Consider the following 25,976-nt stretch of genomic DNA (forward strand, 5'->3'; position numbering starts at 1 on the left):
AAAAATAAAAAGCAAAAGTGTGGTGAGTTTTTTGGCCTTTTTCCCTATTTCCCCATAGCTGGCGTACTATGTGATGTATGTAGCCACTCAGACTCTGTCTTTGAAATCTGATCACACATGATCACAGGAGACACATTTGAGAAGCATGTCGCTACTAGGTGTAAACAAGCAATGTGTTTTGGCTGACCACATGTGATCTGATCACCCGAGATGAATGTTAATACCAGGTGTCAACACGGCCTAAAACACATGACCCAAACAATATCTCAGATCAAGTGAACCGACTTGATTTTGGTTTGCAAACGACAAGTTGACAGACAATAACTTGTGTTCACACAGAACCCATTTTGCATTTTACTGGGCTCCTTTTCTATTGTTTTTTTATGTAAACGTGCTGGATGAACATCTTTTACAACATCTCATGCATGACACAGCATTCTAAAAGCATGCAACTCAAGTAAAAAAACATTATTTTTTAAAAACCCCTGCTCTGTGTTTCACGGTTTTTTAAATGCAAAAGGGTGTTCTGTGTGAATGGCCTCAAAGTTTACATGTGCAATTATAAATGAGCTATACTGGGTTTCTGTGTTGGACTAAAAATAAGATGGACTAAAGCATTGCTTCTCATCCTGAGACTTACGGAGACCTCAAACTTCCACAGAGGCCTCAGGATGACTTAATTATTTACAATTAATTATTATCTATAAATAAAAATAATCTAACTTGAATAAAAAAACAAACAAAAACAAAGTACTTCATGAATCTTCTGAAATCAGAAATGTTTAGTTAATTAATTCAGTGTGTAAACATGCCCAGTTTCTGGAAATTACAGCAGAAATACCAAAAATAAAAAGCCTATATAGAGAGGCCTTTGAATATTTTGTGGAACAGTCAAGCTGTACTAAAGCATTTAAGTGACATTTTACGTCAGATTATTTATTTAGTCGACAGAATATGAACTTTTAAACTGCATGTATGGTACTTAGTGTGTCTTTGGTAGGTGACCGTCCTTTTAAAGGTTTTGACCTTTAACTGCGTGTTCCTCGGGGTCTCTGATCCTTTCTACTGTCACACTGCTGAGAAAAAATGCAGGACATGAACAAAACTGTGTGATTCTCTCTTTCTCTCGCTCTCTCACGTAAGCCCTCCCTTGTGTTTTTCCAGCCGAGTTCTTTCTGTGAAAAACAATTAGACTAAAACTGCTCAATACCCAAGGTCCTCCGAACGCTTCTTTTTAAATAGAGCCGTCAAGGTGACTTTTCTCCAAACACCCACTGCTTCTGTTTTTTTTTCTCTCTCCTCCTCTCTCTCTCTTGCTCTCTCACTCTTTCACTCACACACACACACACACTCGCTCACTGTTTCCCTCTCACGCTGTTATTTCCCACTGTGAAGACTATGTCCGATCAGAACACCTTTTTCTGACAGAACACGCAGCAAATGCAGTAACAGTGTGTGTCGTCCCTGTGAGAACAAACCCATGATTCCCTGAAGTGTGTTGGGCACAGACAGCAGGGCAGCTCCACACACACACACATATTTATCTGACAGACCTCAGATAGACGTACTCTCTTTGCTTCCAGATAATGATTAAATGAAAGAATAGTTGGGTAAAAAGCAGGGAATGGCAACAATAAAGGTGGGTTAGTCAGGTACAGCAATCCTGAGAGCCCACTAAAAAGTTATTGCATTAAAAGGTATAATACCAAAGAAATGTGGCATTTGCAAAAATGCTGTTTTTCTTAGAACTAACTTAAAATCTCCCGAACAATTTTTGCAATTATTTTTTAAAAAAGGTGATTTTTAGTGGTTGCATTAAGTCAGTTCAGCTCATATTAGGATACGACTCTAACTACTTCAAAATATGTTTGCTACACTATATAGCACTATAAAAATGCCTCATTCTCATTGTACCTTTAGAGATATGTCACTTGGTCAATACCTTTATTGGTACAATCACATAAACTATAGACATATGACAACTAGAACATGTCCAAATACTTGGATTTTGGACTGTATATAACAATTTATTTAATTAAATATTGAGGGTAACACTTTACAACAAGCTTCCAATTGTTCATTGATAGTTAACTACATCAGTTAATATGAACTAAAGCATTTGTTAATCTTACTAATATGTTATTACAATCAAAAGTTGTAATGACAAGATCATGGGTTCGATTGGGATGCGAAAGCAAGAACTGATCAAATGTAAAATGTGAATGCAATGTAAGTTGGCTTTGGATAAGGAAAAAAATACATATGCCAAACGCACAAATGAAAATGTACTCTAAGAAATGTACTGATTATTTTTAATGCATTAACTAACAGTGACAAATGGGACTCTATTGTAAAGCGTTGTTTGTCTTGAAAACTGTGCTTGAGCCTTCTTCACAATAAATGCTACTTCTTGGAATGCTTTATTGAGTGCAAGGACGTTCAGATATCTTTAAGCGTGTCTAGATACGTTTTAAGGCTGTGGAAGATACAAAAGAGTTAGTGAGTGTTTGAGAAAAAGGCAAAACAACTCAAAGCGAGCCTAATAAACAAGCAAAAGTGCAAAATAAAGCATCATGCTTGGAGCATCTGTCCTTCTCCTTCTCTCTCAGAACAGATTAGCTATAAGAGAGAGAGAGACAGAGAGAGCCCAAGGCCACGGCTGGTCTGATCCACCCAGCTCCCCGAGGCACTCTTAATTCTGACACGCATTCATCACTCTCTCCCACACTTCATCATGAGCACTCCTCTAAGCTCACACCTCCAGATGAGATCCCTCCCGTCTTCATGATTCCTCTCTGCACGAAGAAACATGGCTTGCTTTAATGAGAATTATCAATGTCAAACGTGAAAGCAACAACAAAACACTCTGAGGGTGTCAAAGCTGCTCTCTAACAACAGAAAACTGGACGTGTGTCTCGATGGGTAGGGCAGAGATGGAAAAGAAAGCACCGCAGAAGGTCATTTAGCCTCTCTCTGCTGGCTCATGTACAATCTGTTGGGCAGTAGAAGAAAAACACTGAATCTTCTGCGCCAGGTCTCCATAATCAGGGCGAAGTTGAGCTCAACCCTCTTCCTGAGGTGAGACCCATGCTGACAGACAGCCGTCTTGCTCGGTCCACACTAAAAAGCCTAAATTGCCAAAAGCATTCCGTCTATGTTTAAGTACAAATGAAAATGAATGTTTACCGCATTAGATGTGTGATTTAACAGCAAACATTTTTTTTTTCTAAATCTATAAGTGCTTGGGCATCACAACTGTCTGTTCACCATTAAGAGTTGTTATTTTATCATGCAAACATATTATAAGACAAAAGGGTGTTTCAGAACTGAACAAATGGTACTTACAGTAAAATGTTCTCTATGCAAATGCTGATGAAAGGCTGATTTAACATGTAAAATGTGTGAGAATGCAATGTATACTTCATGTACAAGATGACTAACCACCCATTTGTGTACTAATGTTTGTTAATGCAAGGACGTAAGTTCAAGCTGAGGTGAAATGTTGTTTGCAACACATTTTATTTACTTAATGTGATACATTTCCAAGTTAAATCAGATATACAGCAAGAAAACTGCTTTTTTTTCAATTCAATCAGTTAAATTGAGAAGTGACCGTTATATATTAGACTGATAGATCAAATGAAAATTTACTAAATCAGTGTCTAAATCAGTATTAGACTGTTGGTTAACATACACAGAGCATGTTTTCTGGCTTGTGTTTGTATCTGAGATCTCGAAAAATTGCAAAATTGAAAACCAAAAACAACTTAGCAGCACCAGAGATATTTCCTTTCCTTTTAGTGATGTCTAACGCAACAAACAAATGACATAAAAAGCTAAATGAAAGCACACTGACTGCTGAAACAGAAGGAGAGACGCTGCAGAGTTCTGCCTGACGACAGACAACAGATGCGTGTATGTCCAACTGCCTCCTGGCCGTCTGTTTGTTCACGCAAAGAAAGACTCGGATACAGTATATCAGACCACATGCAGATATCAAGCAGTCACGTGACAGCAGCATTCTAGAGACGTTTCAGATTAAACTCCCTCTCTAGGATACAAGGAAACAATTACAGCAACTGTAGAGTGATATGTGACCTCCAAAGCAGGGTTATTTTAGTATCATTGAGATGAGTTTAGTTAGAGATTAGTTATCCTATTCCCCCCACATTTAAGTAAATAGTCATTGTATTTTAAGATTTATTTAGTTCATCTGCAGTGTAAAACTCTGTAGTTTGACACATAAAACAACATTTTAAAGATGCGGTCACACTTACTGTTGCTTGGAAAAATCTGTTGACTAATATCTAGTCATTTAAATGGGAATCCATGTTTGGGAGTTTCACACAAGGGCAAAAAAGTTCCCCACACAATTTTGAAAATGACTTCTGTGCAAGCTGTGCTTCATTCATCACAACAGACAACTTAACTTTTTGCCCACTAAATGTTGCTAATATGGCCTAAACAAACACAATAATCCTATATGGCCAGTGTACCCTCACCTACCTCACCAAATAATCATCTCATTAATATTCATGAGACAGGCTGATGAGGTTTATAATGTTTCCCTCTGCACATTTCAGATCATTCTTACACCCCTGAATTTACATACTGCGTTTCTCACTGTCTCTCTCATCATCTCTACTTCCTTCGCATCGTTCTCGCCACATTCCCGTCTTCTCGCCCTCCAGCAGAGTCAGATTAGAGTGTGGACGGCCTGTTCCAATAGCAACTGCACTCACCAGCCCCCTGTTTTCACAGACCTTCAGGCTCTCTCTGTCTCCAACACACACACTTATTCCGGCTTCAGTACATTCTCAAGGTCTTAGCACCATTACACAATCACAAACTCTCAAATTCTTCAAAATCTTTCATACTGCACCACCGCTGATATTTCAAGTGCTTCTTTCTCTCAGAGTAGAACACACGCACACACAGACACACACTAACTCTCTCACTGTGTGCTGAGTGTCAGGGTGTTTGTTACTCTTCTCTGCAGTGTTGCGCTCCACTGCCTGCCTCTTCCTCCTCCACACAGGCTCGGCTCTCTCTCCCGCAGCTCCCGGGAGATGGCTGCCCAGTTCTGACCTCTCTTGCTTGGGGAAGCTGGCTCCTCTCCACCTGCCCTCCCCTCTGCTCCAGCCTCCACAGATCTAGACCTGGCAGCCACCCAGAGTCGGCTCGCTCGCTCACTCACACCCTCCCTCAACCCCACAGCGGGCGATACTGTGCCGCTTAGGTGGGCAAAAGACAGTTTGAATGCCGCCAGATAGAGAGAGAGAGAGAGAGACCGAGCCAGACAGAAAGAAAGGGAAGTTACTGCCACTGTAAACACTGTTTTCAACAAAATGCCAACCGTAAACTGACATTTATGCATTAGGCAGATGCTTTTAAAGCACCTTACATTACATTCAAGGTAGACTTTTCATCTGTTTATGCATTTACTACGACAGAGGCATTGCAAACACCTTGCTGTTTGAGCTACTGGAAGGGATTTATACATTATTATGGGATCTTCAAACAGTGTAACATGCTTGAATATCTCTTGCATGTAATATTATAATTTTGACCCAACCAGTAACAACAGCAACACGTACACATACAGTACATATGTAGTTAGTCTTTTCTGTTTCTATTTTTGTTGCATCACACTGAGAGGTCCTGTCCACAATGAAATCTCATTGGTCCATAATTCTGCTCCGCATAACTAAATATGGAACAACACATTTACTATGAGATAATGCTGAAAAAATCTTTTGACAGCACTGTAAAATCACAATTAATTAATTGCAATTGTTAAGATTAATTTCATGCTTTTGATTTTTGATTTTGATTTCATTTATGCTCTTCAAGGCTGCATTTTGTTATTAAAAATTATGAAATATTATTACAATTTGAAATCACTGTTTTATATTTGAATATATTTTTAAATGTATATTATTCCAGTGATGACAGCTGCATTGTCACATGATCCTTCAGAAATCAGGCTAAAATGCTGATTTGCTGTTTAATAAACAGATATTATTATCAATGTTGAAAGCAGATTTGCTGCTTGATACTTTTTTTTTTTTTTTGTGGAAACCTTACTTTTTATTAGGATTCTCTGATGAATAGAAAGTTCAAATAAACAGCATTTATTTGAAATAGAAAGCTTTTGTAAAGCTAGAATTGCTCTACTGTCTTTTTTAATCAATTAAATGCATTTGAAGCAAGATTTCCTTCATATCCCTGACATTTTTTATTGTTTGAAAGTTATTGAGTGATCCACCAGAGGCGAGTGTGTGTTTGAGCAAATGCGGGCCGCAATGGGGGGAAATCCATTGCCAGCTGAACCCAGATTGATGATCGTCTCTCACAGCGGCAGCAGCATCTGGTAAATGCCCACACGCAGAGAACAACCCCCTTTCACAGGCTACTAATGGAACGGCCCAAATTGGTGTTTGGGCTCGAACCAAGAACACGAGTGTCGTCTGTAGCCATGCAGAACTATAGAGCAGACAGCTGGGCACAGATACTGATTGATCACAGTGGTGCGTACAGGAATGTGGAGTGTGGAGAGGTAAATGGGAAAGGGAACTCATACAGAGAGAGCCTGGAGGGCTGTGTGTGTTTTGAGCCGTGTGGTACTGAAGGACGGACATGGGCCATGACGGACACAGGAAATGCTGAAGAGTTTCAGACTGCCTCTCGAATGTCCAGCTACAAGCACATGGGAGAGACAGACCACAAGCAGCATCTAAACCACTATAGGAGTCCATCAGCATCAGCACTCATGCATTATACATGCTTTTTACAGAAAACATCTATGACGCATGCTTGCTGCCACAAATCCCCATGGTAAACATGACTGCTCAACCAAATTATCATTGAAGCTAAAAAAAAAAAAAAAAACAAAGACCTAAAATTTCCCAAATCATTTCAAATATTTTCATTCCAGGATTCCCTCTCCAATGTTTCTGAGATGCTAAGAATCCTCTTTGGCCGTTCCTGAGCTTGGCTCAAAACCCCTTTCAATGGCCACTTACATCATTTGAATTCCCAGAGTCATCAGTTCGAATTTTGTCCTTCCTGCTTTGAATCTGTTTTAATTTTCTGAATCGCTACTTCATAGGAGTGAACAGCTATGCAAGGGAAAATATTCGATTTAACTCTTTTATTTTGTGCTAATGACTGTCTGACTGTATATAATTCTGTTGTCTTATCAAATACGTAAATGTACATTACATTCTTATATTTCTTTACATTACATTACTATGGAAGAAAAAGAGACCACAGAGCAAGACATTACCTAATTTATAATACACTAGATTTTCAATAAAAATGTCAGATTGTCCACATTTACATACTATATACAGTACCTTACCTCTACATTTCAGATTTAGCAAAAAAAAAAAAAAAATTAAATATATATTACCCTGGTTGGGTCAAAATAATAAGTATATTAATATTTAAATATATTAATAATACATTAAAACAAAATGTATTTAATTTTTAAAATGTAAGAAAATGTATTGCAATTAAAAAAATATGTAAAATAATAAAAAACATATTTCTTTTTTTATAACTTTTAAAATGTAAATTAAGATATAAAAACACTACACACACACACACACACACACACAATAAACAGAAATGTTTATAAATTATATTATTGATTAAAATATATAAAATATGTCTAAGAATTATATTTGAAAGACAGCTTAATGCCAAATTGTAATGATCAATTTGGATTCTCTGGCTGGAGTTATCTTCATCCACTGTCAGGACAACTTGAGCTGGTTTAAAGCGAACACTCTATCTGTCCTTCTTCTGGTCTGACCCCCTCCGTCCCGCAGCGTGCTCTCAGGGCTGATTAGTGGTTCTCAGAGGCTCTGCTGGGAGCCCTGCCTGCCTGCCCACTGTCAGTCTAATTGCAGCCAGTGTAGCCGGATCCCTGGGGAGCGCTGGTGTGAAATCCAGATATGATATGTACTATTAACTAAACTGCAAAAATCCCCATGCACACATGCTGCCTGAGCTCCTCCATGCATGATCTGTTTCTCTAACACGCTATAAATTACAGCAAGGAAAGCGAGGAAGAAAGAAAGAGGGGATGGTGGGGGTCAGGAGTGGGATAGAGACAGATAAATTGACCGGTATTTGGTCATTTTGAGATTATCGGCATTGTGAGAATCCATGTGTGGATTTAGTTTGTCATATAACAAAAAAAAACATGAACTGTACTGAATATCACCTGTCTGTTCTGTATAACAGTGCTCTCTTGCTCTCTCTATTACTTCTGCATAAAATCAGAAAAGATTTCAAGACAACTCTCTCGTGTGCATTCCTTCTGTGCCTGCTTTCTTTTGGCTTCCTCTGCGGGCAGCCTCTGTCTCTGTCTATCTGCCTTCCCCAAAACCTCCCCCATGTTTTCTCTAAGGGGGAGAGCGCCCTCTGTCTGCAGCTGCAGGAACGACTCTTAAGCACAACCCATTGTCCTCGAATCGGAACATCTGCCAGCATGAGATCATTTCATAGACTTGAAAACAGAAAAGACGACGACAGTGGAATTAATCTTGCTCAGGGTATCCGTCTTGACAGTACTGACTATCAAAAACAATTCAAGGCCCTCCGTCCTGAGAGATCCCAAAATCAATTCCCTTGACAGTGAGTTATCACCCTGATATACGGCGTGCGTGAGACGCTCCTCCGCTCGGATGACTGGCAGCAGCATCTCTATCCTCACGACGCTGAATGAGGAGATAGAGAGAGTGGGAGAGATGAGACTGATAATTTGAAGGAGAACAAGTGATTTGGCATTTTTGTGGGGGAGAAAATGAACGCAGCCAGATGCAAAGCAAAGAATACAGCTGAGAAACAGCTTATACCTGCCAAAAGTTTGGTGGTTTTAGATGGTTTATACTGGTCTAGCCTGTCAACAAACCTGGTCAAGATGTTTAGCCAGCTGGTTTCCCAGTCTGATGAGCTGATAAGTGCCCAAAACCCTTCTAAGACCAGCAAGATAGACTTGTTAAACCAGCGTGGCTAGGTTGGGAGACCAAATGACCACGTAAAATGGTTTTTCAGATATCAGCACAGTTGTAATCCCAAAATTACACATCTACAAGACAGGAGCCAACTGACACATTACTACATTAGATTTGATTTAAAATAGGAGTGAATACACAGAATGTGCAGGAATGCTGAATCTGAAGTCAAGAGCCGTTCAGGGTGTTAAAGCCCTTCACGCTCGGGATCAATAAAAGAGCTTACACTTCCTTCTCTCATTTCCATCGTCCCTCCATCCTTCACCTTAACAATGATCCACAGAGCATGATCTGAGCGAAGATCTATGGGACAAGGTGACAAAGAGGAAAAACCCTCGGATCAATACTGATTTTCATCTTCTTAATAATTTCATCTTTTGTCTGACATCTTGGCTCGAGCACAGAGAGAGAGAGAGTATGTGTTACACGTTCGCTCTGTGCTGTTTCTCATGCATCCCAGCTTTTAGAAATCAATTCTCTGTCCATTTTCCCACAGGCGGGGGCGCAGTGACCGTAAGCTGCCATAGAGGGGCGATATTTCCCACCAGATATGACTTGTGTCCATCTTCCTCTCCATCCCTCCCTCTTAACACCATCACTCACTCATCTTTTCTCTCTTGGAAGAGGGAAAGCACAAAAACACACTCATATATGGAGACACAAACTGCCATGTAACATAAACAAAAGCAAATGCGCTGACACGTACAAAAACTTTGCCAACTTTTTCTTCTCTTTCACACACACAAATCTGGCTTTGACAAACACCAGGCTATAACTGGGATACATTGCACACTGCTCTCTCTCTCACACACACACACACACACACACGCTGCTCCATCTCACTGCTGAACAAGAGGACCTCAGGGCATAGAGCTGCAGCCGAAAGCCGTCACGCTGGCAGAAAAGCCTGCAGGGCACACACACTCTCTGCGCTCCCACAGGCTTCACCCCTCACATCACGGCTCTGCCCGTCTATCTGTGTGCCTTGCTGTCTGCCTACACCAACTGTCTCTCAAAAATGTCTGTCTGAGGCATCTTACAATCTGTGCAGTTCCCTTACTGACCCATCACTGTCTGAATCCATCGCTAATGAAACGCTTGACTTTTGACTGTCCACTCGAAATCATTATGCTCAGTCATTTTATTTCTGTCAATAACTGTGCCCTACTGTCAGCTTTGAAAATGAATAATGAACATTTCCTCTTATCAAATACTTATTTGCATTCATGTTTTATATGTAGGCTATGTACACACACATTACAGTTCAAAACTTTGGGGTCAATTTTTTCTTTTGAAATAAATTAACACTTTTATTCAGCAAGGGTGCATTACATTAATCAAAAGTGACAGTAAAGACATTTTAAAAAATGTTACAAAGCATTTCTATTTCTATTAAGAAATCTTTTGTAGAACGCTGTTCAAAAGTTAAAACAATTATCTTAAACTATTTATTAAAGAATCCTGAAAAAAGGATTTCAACATTATTTATAATAGACCGAATCAGCATATTAAGACAGAAGTAATGATGCTGAAAATGTAGCTTTAACACAGAGACATAATGACACTTTAAAATATATTCAAATAGTAATTTTGATCAAATAAATGCAGCCTTAGTGAGCATAAGTGACCTCTATTAAAAGCTTTTTAAAATCTTACCGACCCCAAACATTTAAAAGTTAGTGTATATATGAAATATCTACAGTATTATAAATAATAAAAATAAAATGTTAAGAGATAAAATGAAAATGTTTTCTTTAGATACAACTATAAATATACATATTCAAATGCATATCTTACAATATTATTATTACACACACACACACTAAAACTAAGATGCTTCTTTTATATTATGTTAATGAATAATCTATATGTGCATTTCTATAAATATTAAATCATATAAAATAATAATATATTAATAATCTTAAAATGTATATATTTCATCGTTTAAACTAAATATGTTAAACATCATACAGTGCATTACATCTGTCATTATCCAAAACCCATATCTGTCAGCCATTAATAATTATTCCCCCTGACTTTCTGACTGCAAGTCAGTTTCCATCTATCTAAACATCTGTCTGCTTGCATTGTAATAACAAATGATGGTGATAATCACAGCACTCCTGGAATGCAGAACACCATCGAGGGAGCCTTAACTCACAGTAACCATTCAGACCAACATGCTCGAATACACACACAGATGCACAACTGTAGCAGCACCTGTAGCGTGTCCTGCGCTGCGGCCCTTCCGCCACGTCTGCTCTAAATGTCATCTCGAGGCCTCTGCAAGCTCTAAATGGCTCTTTAAAAAAGCCTCCATGGATGTGGAGCCAAATAAACGGAGGACCACACCAGCAGTCCAATGAGTCCCATTCACCGGGGCCATGTTTGAGTTGGCCGGCTGAAAGAGGCGTGATTTACAATAGATCAACACAGCCGTCCGGCCCGGGACACACAGCGCGGGCCCCTGCTGTGTCATTTGGGGTCAGACGGTAAAGATGTGCCTCGCTAGTGTTACAGACGAGCCACAACACCCGGCGCTTTGTCCAGGGGTGTTGCTGCTTGTTTGTTTTGCTCATGTAAATGACCACATACTCTTGGTATCACGGGTTTGGAGGAGTTCATGGTCCGCTGGGCAGCATCTTTGATCTGCTTGGCTCTCTGACAAACATTCCCTGCCCTGCTAATCCTCATTACTGGCGGGTTTGAATCCGTCTTTTCATCACCGGACCAAGAGAGTGAGTTGGTGGTGGAGGAGAGGTGGTAAGAGCTAAGAGAAAGTGATGATGCAAAATGGCAAATTGCTCCCAAATGCTGCACAGCGGATTAATGGTACCCCAGATTCCGTTCGTCCGTTTGAACGCGTTGAAGTCGGTGTGTTTCTGTAAACTAGCTCACAATGAGGTGAAATCAGTCATGAAATGCGCCCAAGGCAAAGGCTTTAGGCTTTAGAAAGAGAGTTATTAGGGATGTTGTTAGAAAGCTGAAAGTAGCAAGACGCATAAAAGCTGAAAGAAAAGTGCATTTTTTAAAAGGAAGAAAAATAAAGATGCTTTGAGGGGGGAAAGCATGAAAAAGAAAAAAACACATCAGAATGTTAAGGGAAGCTGATGGAAGGTGCATTTATTTTATTTTTTCCACAAAACCTGAACTTCCTGAGATTGTGAGTCTGGCTGTGAATATGTGAGGGGACGCTAATAAAAGCCACAATGTTGTGGCAGTGGAGTGAGAAACCTCAGTCTTAAATGAATCCAACCAAAGACCTGCTGCTGCTCCGAGTCCGTCCAAACATCCTGATGCCCCTACAGAGCCCACCACCAATGTACACATCTCTTTTCACTTCATGAAGGCCATTCAGGCTCTCTTTCTGAATAACAGCAAACAAAACTACAAGTTGTATTACACTTTTAGTCAGAGACAACTTTTCATTCTCCCTTTATTGACACTTGGAATGCCAAGTGCCTGCATTTACATCACATTTAAATTCCATTACAAAATTACAGAAAACATACTAACATTTTTTTGTAAAAATACTAAACATACAATGATTTTTTTTTTTAACTGATGCATTCACGGTGAGTAGCCTATTGTTCTAAATCTACCCCGTAAGCTGTCACCAAAAGAGGAGTCATCCAAAAGAGGATGTTTAAGCCTTTATTTTGGGTAAATTTCACTACTTGCAGTAAAATGAAGAGATTAATGTTTAGACTTTTGCATATTATAACCTGGAACTTGGATGTGGGAAATAATTTCAGTTAGATCCAAAAAAAGTGGCAGATGACATAATTGGTGCAACAAAACTTTCTCGTGCCTTGGTGTGGATGCTAATATAGTTAACGTTATAATTAGCATTCTTGGTGTGAGTGGGCCTTAATACTCATAGTTGCTTCAGGAAACCCTACTGACAAGAAAACAGTACCCTAATCTAAACATTTAGATGCCGCTTAGCATTTGTAACGCCTCTAAATCTATAAAACTAACTATTTTTTAGAGAGCAGGCAAATTTGGAACAATAACAGCACATTGTGTTTCAGTGTTACTAGGTCACAGCGCTTGATTAGGTGAACTCCCACCATCTGCCCCCTAAAATCTTGTTTAAGAGGAACCCTTTTTTAACCCAAACACCCCATTTCCCCCTCTCTCGCTGTCAGCCCTCTTCCCAGGACTCCCCAGTCCCTCACCCTATCACGCTGTTAAATGACTCCATTGAAGTCCTGTTTGCTCAAGTGGGCCCGGCCAATTATCTCCCGGCTTTCAGAGCTCTTAATGACACCAATTAAAGCTGCTGTGAGGGCCGGGGCAGCGAGGTCACTCTCTCGTCTAGTGAGTGTATGTGTGTGAAGCTAAACTGTGGGGAAATTGTGTTTCAATTGGTGCAAGAACAAGAAAACATGTGAGAGGAGAAAATTAGAGTGTTTTAGAGAAAGCGTGGCCATATGTGAGAGTGTGTGTGTGTGTGTGTGTGTGTCTAGGCTCAAGCAGGATTTATACAGCTATTATACCAGTCTATTACCGGTGCTCTGCTAGTGCCCTCGCAATCTCCTTAGCTCACTCCTTAAACCCTATACCTCACTCAATGTGTTCAAATGTGCAGAGCAGAACCGCCCGCTCTCACCCAAATCCCTCGGCAGCTCTTTAGTGCTGCCCCTGTCAGAAGCCTCCGATTGCAACACACCACTGCAGAAAAAAAAGACTAATGCATAATGCATAATAATACTCATATGCTCTACAGCAACATTCATAAATGCATATACACCTGAATCTCTCCAGCAGTATTCACAGACACAATCGCATATGATGAAATGCAGCCTGAAGTCATAGTGAAAGGAGAAGAACTTTTTGGTTTAGATCTACAGTTATGTGCGGCTGTAGACCAATATTTTCTAACTAAAATGTTGTAGCTTTGCCCTAAATCATGGGAAAATAATGAGTTAAATGTAATAAAAATGTATGACTTAATGCATTCATGCACCAGCATAAATAAGATAAAGCACGTTGAAACCCTGCCAGTGACAACTTTGCATTACAGATCTTTGGCAATACTGATTGAAAGGAAATCTTTCCATTGTGAGCTAGCATGCCTAATGCAAGACTAGTACAGACAAGTAGATAGACTGATCAAACCCTGCTCGGAAGACCAGCATGTTTTTGATGTTGCTCTCCAGCAGGGTATGTTGTGGTGCTGGTATCATCACTAGACTTCTTAACTAACTTAACCAGTACAGTATCAAGATCAAGAGAGGACATCTTTGGTCACTGCACTGTATCGAACAATATCACCTTAGCTTTTTTGTGATTTTATTTGGAATTTCATATCAAAATCCTTTGAAAGTACACCTTTTTAATACAAAAACAAAACTTACAATTACACATGAGAATGAAAAGACACAACATCCTAATATTGTAGTCAACCTAAATTTTCAAATTAGGTTAACATTAGTATTAAAAAAAGCAATTCAAATATTATTAAAAACAAAAAATATAATACATTTATAATAAAAGTAATACAAGTTATGTATCAAATTAATATAATAAATATTTACAAAGACACCGTTCCATTATATTGTGCTCTTTCTAGCCATTTTTAACAAGTTACCATCCAAAAATGGCAAAAGAGGAATAAAAAAATCACTAAATTAAAAATGATGTCCCATTATCGTTGCTACACTGCAAAAAGTCATTTCCGTGTTTTAAACATCAACCTCACATAATTAAGATAAATTTCTCAGTAAACAAGACTTAATAAATAAATGTTCCTTAAATCAAGTAAATATTTTTGGTTTTAAGAATGTTTAGATATTTGCACTGGAAAACAAGACAAAAATACTACGCAAACAAAAGTGTTTTCACGATCCATCACTGCTGTCGCTTCCAAGCACTCCGGTGCACATCCCTTGTAAATATGTACATGTGAATACACAAACACACATACAAACAAGCAAATACGCCCGTCTGCTAATATCCAGCTTACAGAAGAGACTTTGTAAACACTGCTGAGCCAGACTCAGAGTCATAGCAGAGCTCAATTAGGGCATAAAACCAGGAGAAAGAGGCACATCATCCATTCCTGCACCCTTCAACAACTTCCAGAAACCCTGCTGCGCTTCAAAACCCTCCTGCTGCCCAGGCCACACTCAAAGACTCACCATCAAGACGACCAATTTTGCACATCATTATCTAACAGCGAGGGGGAGAGATTCACACGCATGGCTTTTATCTATTACAGCACTTCGAAACCTCAAGCAGGACTCCACAGGCCTTAAAGTGGTTAAACACACACACGTGCACACACACATGCACTCTATATCTGTAAAATCTATCCTCTCCTCTGAAAAACACTCTAAATCTTAAATAAGCACCGAGTCGTTTGCATAGCTGATTAATGTTCGGGAATATCCCTGAATTCTGTTAAATAGCCGACGGGGAATCTTCTCGTAACACTCAGAGGTGAACACACACACTCACAAATTAACAGCTGGCCAGAAGTGTCACATACAGCTGTGTTTACCCTGGGTCGACGCCATGGTGCACTGACAATACATCCTGGTGGGGAGAAACATCATGTATGTTTTATTCTGCCGGTAACATTCACAGCCACTGTTTTACGGATGCGGTCAGAGCATGCTTTTATAAAAAGTTGAAAGAAACTATAAGGCCATAAACGTACTGCACAGAGTTTTATTGTACATACTTAACATTACAGTAAACTCAAGGGGGCGATAGAGTTCCCATGTCTGTGCCACTAAAAAGTGTGCTATTATTCAAGTAGCTAGCTATAAACAAGCTTAAGGGCAAACGGTGACACGGCGTATGACAGCTGTTCTTTAGCATTAGATAGACGTCATGCTAAATCTGCATCAACAAACCCAGCACTGTAATTTTCGCATTACTCATGATGTGTTTGAGGTGACCGCAGCACTTCTGCTGATCACTGTCTCTGTGTCCAGACAGGACGTCAATACGCATGTGCGCATGTGTGTGAGTGATAGATGCTGACGCGTGGCACAGGTGATGAAGGTAAACACACAGACAGGCAGACAGGCCCGTTCTCACTCAGACATGATGTCGATGTACCATGCCCTTCAGCATTTCACAGTCTGGATCTCTGTAATCAATGAGCATAGGCTCCTATTTTTCAAAGCGGTGTTGAAACAGTGGCATGTTTTAAAGAGTCCACACCTGGTGTTGGAGCTTCATGTGAGCATCCGAACAAATAACACAGTCTCTGACATGATTACAAGCTAGAAAACCGCTCCAGTAAGGAGCCCATTATCTCTAGTGAAAAACAAGTGCAGTGGAATCCAGAACTGTTAAATAGTTGCTCAGCAAGTCAAGATTTTAGTTTACTCTGCATTATAAGTCTGTGAGAGGGAGGAAACGATTATCCCATGAGCTCAAATTCACGTGATGTCTGACCTATAGTCAAGAATCAGCATGAACTTCGCAGAATTGCCATTTCACACATCCTCCGCCCCTTGCGTAGTTGTTTATTAATGTTTTGGCAAATTTATAATTTTAGCTACGAATAAGAATGTTTCTCTGTCTTCTACATTTAACATTTCGATTCCACAGGATTACATAGATTATCCCAAAAAAAAGCATAAAAACTAAAACTTATATAAAATGTAATCTTAAATATATATATATAGTTAAATTTGTAAAAAATAAAAATAAAAAATAAAATAATAATAATAATAAATGCTTTTGCTAAAAGTAAAATTATTTGTCATCCTTTGCATCAATTCCTGTAAAATAAAACCTAAAAAAAGTGTATCGTATATACAGAAAATATAATGAATTACAATATTTTTAATGCATATATAAATAGCTTAAGTTAAATAAATGTGTCAAATTTTGTGGCCCTTTGCATCATCCCAAATTCATCCACAAAACATTAGCCCCACTACTGCATTTGATCTTGAGGATCACACATCACCACACCATCTTTTTCCTAGCATGTGGATAAAAGGGTTCTATGCACACATCAATGACAGACACATCAGACTCGGGCTGGGCTGTGGGCACTTTTATCAGTCCCCAAATCACTGACAGAACAGCTTACATGATGCATGTGAGAAGGGGGTGGTACTATTTGCACTTAAAAGAAAGAGACCCAACCTCTCAATGGACGGCAGGGCCTGGTGGGGAGTACTATCACACTTTTGAGAGGCATCTGGATCATGGTGATCAGGAACAACAAAGTACAACCTGACACATCGCTTTTGCATCCTACTGCCATGTTTCAAGGAAAGGTTGCCTTTGGATTGCAATTGTCCTGAGAGTGAGAGAAAGAAACATAACTGAGAGAGAAAGAGAAAAACAGACAGAGAGCCAAAGAGTGTGTGCTGCAGATGATAGGGGATGTACATGTGTGTGTGTGAAGCGCGTGCTCAGGCAAGAGAGGCAGGTTGGCTTGTGCAGGTGGGCTGTTGACGGTTTTATCTCTCTGAATCAGCTTTTGAGAGGTTTCCCAGAGCTTTGGCCACAGAAACACGGCTGGTGTCTGCAGCTTCTCATTCCACCCCAGAACTCAAACATTTCATTAAATGAATCAATGTCTTAATCAACTCAGCCCCGTCACATTCCAATACCACAGAAAAACAGATAGACACAGATAGAAAAGAAGAAAAGGGGAAAACCCTGGGCCGAGGTAGGATCGAGACTAAAAAACATCTGAAAGCTAAACAGCAAGCTCTTGATCAGATATCAGAACCCCTTCCCTCCAAAAACGAGGCTTTAGGCTGCGTGATCAAAGAAAACGACCACAAACTGTTTTAAAACGAATTAACAAAAGGAAAACCTCAACAAACACACTTCCATATACATCCTCTAGATATTTACCGCACCATGGATAACACATTTTCAGATTCATGCTGATTCAAATCACAGCGTTGCCGCAGAACAAATGGGAATAATCAAGTGCAACATGGAAGCCTGTTTGCCCTTACCCGGATCGTCGTGTTTGGAAAGAGGGAGTATTACGATTTCAAAAGAAAATGGTTCGCCAAATTAAAGCACAGGACTCTGTGAACCCTCTTAACCTCAGTTAAGTCCTAAAAGTGGTCTGTTAAGAGGGAGAAAGTAGCTCCATTACGTGTGTGAGAATAAGGTTTACTTCACTGTAAAGTATCGATAAGGACTTACACACAGCATATCTGGCCAATATGTTTAACACAATTAAACCTGCACAAATACAGTCTCTGGCAGGGAGAAAAGATAAAACACAAACACATGAATTATATGGCCGACATAGGGGAATGAAACCCACAGCCAGCGTTTATACACACAACAGGAGATATTGCTTCCCACTGTCTGTTCCTCAGTTCGAGCTGATAAAAGAGAGCCTCAGAGCACATCTAAATCTTCAAGTGTTTGGTTAAAGGACACCTGTTTATATTTTTGCGGTTAGAAACTATTTTGGCCGAGAAGACAAGAATCTTCTTATCGTTCCAGAGGCACTGGAAAGGTAGCTTTACATTACACAAACACACAGAAACCCAAATAATGCTGAGAGGGCAAAACAAGAAATATTCATATTAATGAAACAAAACAGAAGCACTGAAAGGTTTGCGTAAAGTTTACTGACCCTTAAAAATACCACAGAAAATTCACTGATTGCTATTCTTCAATAGGCCTACATTAAATCTCAAATAAAACAATTTACTTGTTTTGTTTTTTTTGGTTGTTGTTGTTGATTTTCTGTATAGTTATTTCATTTTATTTTAGTGATATTTTGGAACATCAAAGTAAATGAAAATGAGAAATGTTGCCTTGTCAACCAGCTAAAATAAAACAGTAGAAGCATTTTATTTCAGTTAACATTTATTTATTTCAATATTTATTTAATTATAATAACCCTGATGAAAAAAAATCCAAACTCTCTCAATCATCTGCTCAGTGTTTATCTTTCAATACATAAATATGAAGATATATTTACTTATTAAGCACTTTTAACAATTATTTAAAAAATTTAAACCAATGCTTTAATAAAACAAGAACACATGGATTAAGAAAATTTGAGAGAATAATTTATTATTATTATTATTATTATCAATGATAATACAGAATAATTTATTTTTGGCTGGCATGTTTTATTCCTGATTACAATGCCAAAATGTATAAGTGTAAACAAATGTTTGAATAAAGATATGGTATAATTTAATTTGAAAACATTTTTGCTAGAAGCTGCTTTGTGTACAGGGTAACCATGGAAATGGTGTATTTCTGCTGATCCTAAAGCGCCACCTGCTGTCAGAGTGAACTTGCATTTTTATTCAGCACTTCTGCTGTTTGGTCCAAATCAGTGAGAAAATCGGACCGAACTTTACACCGCAAAAGTGCAGTGTTGTAAAACTTAACTGGTCTTTTCTCTTTTCCCACTTCTCTGCCGTCTGCACCAGTTTTATAGCCGCCTCTTCATTTTCAAACATTAACACATGCGACTGAAACTTTATAAAAGTTATTATTATCAGTCTGAACCCTGACATGGGGCCCCCTGGAGGCCACAGGGCCCTATGCAAGCGCGACCGGCTCTGCCTGACGCTTCTCAAATGGCCGAGAAATCTTTTTCATTGACAGACTACAGATGGCTTATTTAAAAACTGCAGCAAAAGTCAGCAACTGTCGATCATTTTCTCAGCTTCAACACATTACATGAAGTGTTTTTGCAAGAAAATCCTGACACAATCCCGATAAAATCATTTCAAACATTTGACCTCCATTTGAAAGATGTGCCCCACATCCATTGAGAGGAAAGTGATTCAGATTATTAGAGTATCCCAGTCTAAAATTAACTATTCAAAGAGTGAGTCAACTCTGGAGCATAAAAAAATTAACAGGACATGAGTGTTCTTTATGTCAACAAATACTAAAGAATCCAAGTGGGTAAAATAAGACTCTATAGAAGTAGGGAAGAACGGGGAGTGTTGTAAAACATTTAAACATCTGTAATGCAGAGACTTCTGTATTTATCTTTTTTATATTTAATTAGGCTCCTTTATAAATCTACAATTTATTCTTTTATTGTCAGGTAACATACAAGAGTGCGGAGGGTTGCTAGTAAAAGGGTTGTAACACTAATAGAAAACATGCAGATTATGTGAACGAATGTAGCCTTTTGTGGTAATATACTTGCTCAACATAATCCTAAAATGCTATCACTCATATGCTAATTTTATCAAAAGGCGACACAAACAGAAAACATTTTGCAAGTAAAACTCTTAATAAAAAGGGATAACAATGTTGAAATACATAAAAACGAACTGTGTGAATGTTAGTCACTCTCACCGCTGTGTCAAACGGCCTACTAGGTCTCTTTTTTGCAATCTTTTTGGGTCCAGTAGCCTACATTGAAAAATGTTTTTGTATTACTACTACTACTATTATTATTATTATTATTATTATTATTATTTAATCTAAAACATGCAGAGGAAAGCCTTTGTGAATGTTAAACAAGAGAACCTTTTGATTCAGTTTGTCATTTAATATCCGTTAACATGAACGCAAATCAAATGATAAACCAGACGTGGAATTATACAGTTTTACCCCCAAATCGTTCTGTGTCACGTAAACCAGTTATATTTAAACAAAGAGTCCCACAACCTGTACTGTCTGTCATCTCAGGAAGGTGCTGGACATGTATGACAGAGATTTCAATCCTGGAGCTCGTTTTTAATTGCTCAACCCGATGGTGTTACATCTATCTCCCCGCTCTCTCTGTGCCTTGGGCAAAAACATATTTTTGTAGGAACCTTGAGATGAAGAGGGTAGCCTATATAAAGCCTGTAAGTTTCGCTGGCGGGTACACGGTTCTCTTAAAACAACCAAAAGCTCGAGGCAACACATCAACAATCCAAACAATACAACTTTTAGAGTTGATGGTAACTACAACTTACTTGTTTGCAGATATCGATCTATCCGTTCAGTGCAGGTCTCCAAAAGTTCCCCCAAAGTTCCCGAGTTGAAGTCCTGACAGCTGAACCTGGTCTTCTGCTCTACGTGATGTTCTTTTGAAGCGCATATAAAGTAGGAGTTACTTCAGAAAATACGAAACAATTCCACCTCCGATAGATTTAACTCGGCATTTGCGTTTCCAGGGGTTTTTCTGGCTTTCATTCACCACAAGAACATACTCCAAAACAGTCCGGCGCTGTCCATTGCGATGGGGAAAAAAAGTTCCGCGAAAATCACTCGAGTTATAGGTTTATAAATTGCGATACACTTACCGGGCTACAGAGCATTACGACGTCACGCAACAGGTGTCAATTAAACATTCAATAGTTTGACAAGAGCGCAAACAAACGCGCTGCGCGTGCGGTGCGCAACAGGAGCGACAAAACACTGTTCCTCTTTATTAGAGAAATTAGCAGACAAAAGCAGTCTGGAGTCAATCAGTCCGCCTCAAAGAGCTCATGCATTCACAACTTTTTTTGCGCTTAAAACTTCAGTTCTGTCTTAAATCCTCCTTTTGCGCAGGAAACACGGAAACCTTTCAAACTTCCCCCCTCTTTTCTTTCCAGATGCTGCTCGGGCTTTTAACCTAAAACCCTGGTGCTTCAGGAAAGCACTAAAAGCAGACGACGAAGAAACTCTAGCGACTGCTTCAGTCCGCAGGCAGGGGGGTGAAAGAGTGAGTTTTGACTAGTTTGTGCTTTGCCTACTCATGGGCCTGCCCTCCCCATCTCTCCAGCCTCGGAGCAGGGGAGGGAGAGAAACCACAGTCCTCCAGCAGCGCGTTCCCATTTGACGAACACTTGGACTAGTGTCCCAACCACTGCTCCTATTAGTCAGCCAATAAAGTTGTAGTAATTAGTTTTTATAAGAGAGATGATCTTTACTGTGGCAGGCCTGGGTATACTTTGGAAACCTAATCAAAACTTTTCAAGACTTTTAAAAGATTCAAATACAAAGTTTTACTTTCCTTTTACACCTAACATAGTTTTTTCTTTAGTTTTTTTTTTTGAATGAGTTTTTATGTTGTTAAAAGAAGTCCTGTATGCACACCAAGGCTGCATTTATTTTATAAGAAATGCAGTAAAAACAACGTTGTGAAGTACTATTGCATTTTTTTAAATAACTGGTTTCTATTGTAATATATTTTAGAATGTATTCCTGTCATGGCATATCTGAATTTTCAGCATGATTACTCATTATTTCAGAAATCATTCTAATATGCTGATTTTGGGCTCATGTGTGAATGGCATTCAGTTATTAAAAATGGTTCTTCTTTTTTTAAACATAATAGAATGATTTCTAAAGGATCATGTGACACAGAAGTTTAGCTTTGCCATCACAGAATACAATTTTAAAACATATACAAAAAGATAACAGTTATTGTAAATAGTATTTTTTTTCCATAATATTATTGTTCACTGTATTTTTTTTTTACCTAAAATATTTTCTTAAAAGTTCTTAAAACAGTTTAAGATTCATTTAAGCATGTCACATTTATGTCAACCCTTACTGAATAAAATGAAACAATACATGGTTAGCATTACTCAATAATATGCAACTTTTATAAAAAAAGCAATAAAACTCATTTAACGACACGGTTTTGAATAACAGAGTACTGTAACCTGATTCAGAAAACGTTCGCGCTGCTCAGAGATTGCTGCAGCTCTGCAAACGCATAAATACGACAGTCATGCATTTGGCTCTGAGCTCTGGTGGGGTGCAGCCACAGTCCCGCACACATATGGAGCGACTGAACGAACGGTAGATGACAATGGAGGACAAACACGCAGTAGAGCCGTCTCGGGTTTCCACATGTGAAGATATTGCTTTAACGAGCGTGGAGGGGCCGGCGGGTCAGGCCCAACTCCATTTCTCCAGAACACACATTCTGCAGCGGCGGCGCACATATGGGCCTGATCTACCGCTGCGTGCCCACCTCTGACATCTGGAGCTTTCTGCTGGCAATGAGAGTGAAAGATTCTGACAAAAGTATCGATAGCATCTCAATCTGCTGAGCCCTTTTCCCATCCCAATTGTAGTAACAACACTAAGGGATGAAGGTATTATAAGGGACCTTCTAAAGTTTCATTGGTACGGGTTAAGGAACCCGTCTCTCTGACTGACACTGCGGCTGTCAAGGGAATGCGAGGCCTTTGAGCCCCTTCTCTCACGTCTGCCATGGCAGATCAAATGTAAGCAGAATGTAAGCATGTCAAAATGGCCACAATAGAGACGAGCTAAAAGCCGTGATGTGTTAGAAATGCAGCTTTTATCTGACAAACATCCCAGGACCCGCTCACTCCTGTACATAATCAAACCCAGCTCCGTTCCCCAGGCTCTGACTCGGTTCCAAAACCCTTCTCAGAGTTGCTCCATTCATTACTTCTATATAACATGAGCGCAAGCTTGTCTTATTTGCAGAAATGAAGTCATTTCAGCAGTTTCCCAGAGTGCGTTTTGACATTGTTCTGTTCGATCGGGACATACAGACATTCTTTTGAGCTGCTGTTTCATCCACAGCTGTTTTTGAAGCTCCAGGTAAGATCGTCCTCTAGAAACCTGTCACAGCTTGTAATGGCACTTACAGTATTGTTCAAAATAATAGCAGTACAATGTGACTAACCAGAATAATCAAGGTTTTTAGTATATTTTTTATTGCTACGTGGCAAACAAGTTACCAGTAGGTTCAGTAGATTGTCAGAAAACAAACAAGGCCCAGCATTCATGATATGCACGCTCTTAAGGCTGTGCAATTGGGCAATTAGTTGAAAGGGGTGTGTTCAAAAAAATAGCAGTGTCTACCTTTGACTGTACAAACTCAAAACTATTTTGTACAAACATTTTTTTTTTCTGGGATTTAGCAATCCTGTGAATCACTAAACTAATATTTAGTTGTATGACCACAGTTTTTTAAAACTGCTTGACATCTGTGTGGCATGGAGTCAACCAACTTGTGGCACCTCTCAGCTGTTATTCCACTCCATGATTCTTTAACAACATTCCACAATTCATTCACATTTCTTGGTTTTGCTTCAGAAACAGCATTTTTGATATCACCCCACAAGTTCTCAATTGGATTAAGGTCTGGAGATTGGGCTGGCCACTCCATAACATTAATTTTGTTGGTTTGGAACCAAGACTTTGCCCGTTTACTAGTGTGTTTTGGGTCATTGTCTTGTTGAAACAACCATTTCAAGGGCATGTCCTCTTCAGCATAGGGCAACATGACCTCTTCAAGTATTTTAACATATGCAAACTGATCCATGATCCCTGGTATGCGATAAATAGGCCCAACACCATAGTAGGAGAAACATGCCCATATCATGATGCTTGCACCTCCATGCTTCACTGTCTTCACTGTGTACTGTGGCTTGAATTCAGAGTTTGGGGGTCGTCTCACAAACTGCCTGTGGCCCTTGGACCCAAAAAGAACAATTTTACTCTCATCAGTCCACAAAATGTTCCTCCATTTCTCTTTAGGCCAGTTGATGTGTTCTTTGGCAAATTGTAACCTCTTCTGCACATGCCTTTTTTTTAACAGAGGGACTTTGCGGGGGATTCTTGAAAATAGATTAGCTTCACACAGACGTCTTCTAACTGTCACAGTACTTACAGGTAACTCCAGACTGTCTTTGATCATCCTGGAGGTGATCATTGGCTGAGCCTTTGCCATTCTGGTTATTCTTCTATCCATTTTGATGGTTGTCTTCCGTTTTCTTCCACGTCTCTCTGGTTTTGCTCTCCATTTTAAGGCATTGGAGATCATTTTAGCTGAACAGCCTATCATTTTTTTCCCCTCTCTAATCAACTTTTTAATCAAAGTACGCTGTTCTTCTGAACAATGTCTTGAACGACCCATTTTCCTCAGCTTTCAAATGCATGTTCAACAAGTGTTGGCTTCATCCTTAAATAGGGGCCACCTGATTCACACCTGTTTCTTCACAAAATTGATGACCTCAGTGATTGAATGCCACACTGCTATTTTTTTGAACACATCCCTTTCAACTAATTCAACTAATTGCCCAATTGCACAGCCTTAAGAGCGTGCATATCATGAATGCTGGGTCTCATTTGTTTTCTGAGAATCTACTGAACCTACTGGTAACTTGTTTGCCACGTAGCAATAAAAAAAAATACGAAAAACCTTGATTATTCTGGTTAGTCACATTGTACTGCTATTATTTTGAACAATACTGTACATGTCTGGTTCTTTTTTCTGCGCTGTACGTGTGTGTGTGAGTGTGCACTTAATAATGGCCTTGTAATTAGTTGTTTAACTCTCAACAAGCCTGTTAATATTCAGCGAGATCACTTCTATAGACACTGATTTACAGTATAGGTGAAATCCCAGCCCAGGTTTGTCTGTCTGTCTGTAATTTGTTGATATGTTTTTCCAAAAAAAGACTAGTGTCAGCAGAAAAGAACAGTCTCTCTCTCTGTTCAATCTATCATTAGTTCTGCTTGCTAAGGCAAGCATCAAACTAAAGGTTAGGGATTTCAACAAACTGACAACCTTAAGTATGAAACTTTCAAGGTGTAACTCATCCAGCAAGTTTGTGCTTCAGAAATGAAAGACACCTCAAATCGAGCATTTGAAGGGGAGAAGTGTGCTGTTACTTTTCTAAGTGATTAGATTTATGATACAAAAGACATAATTGCTTTAAAAGAAATGAAAATGTACTCACCCTTGAGCCATCCAAGATGTTGTTTGTTTCTTCATCTGAACAGATTTGGGGAAATGTAGCATTAGTTTTGATGATAGATTTGTTTCTTAAAAATATGGAGCTTTTTGCTTCACAAGATGTTTATTGGACTGCATTCATGTGGGTTACTTTTGGATTATTGGGATGTTTTAATCAGCTGTTTGGACTCTCATTCTGACGGCACCCATTCACTGCAGAGGATCCATTGGTGAGCAAGTGATGTAATGCTACATTTCTCAAATCTGTTGATATTCTAGGAAGAGAGTATCATGAAGAAATTAAACATAGCTACACC

At 39.2% G+C, this 25,976-nt stretch overlaps 1 protein-coding gene across 1 annotated transcript in view; it reads right to left on the bottom strand.

The window, feature by feature from the left end:
* Nucleotides 1-21,650, bottom strand: part of LOC127956806 (protein Wnt-5b) — a 73,734-nt gene extending 52,084 nt beyond the window's left edge. The window contains exon 1 of the mRNA XM_052555015.1: nt 20,921-21,650. The gene's annotated coding sequence lies outside the window, so the exon portion shown is untranslated. The remainder of the gene's footprint in view (nt 1-20,920) is intronic.
* Between the last annotated feature and the right edge of the window lie 4,326 nt (nt 21,651-25,976).

This window comes from Carassius gibelio, chromosome B4 (genome assembly GCF_023724105.1).
Source record: "Carassius gibelio isolate Cgi1373 ecotype wild population from Czech Republic chromosome B4, carGib1.2-hapl.c, whole genome shotgun sequence".
Classification (NCBI taxonomy): Eukaryota; Metazoa; Chordata; class Actinopteri; order Cypriniformes; family Cyprinidae; genus Carassius; species Carassius gibelio.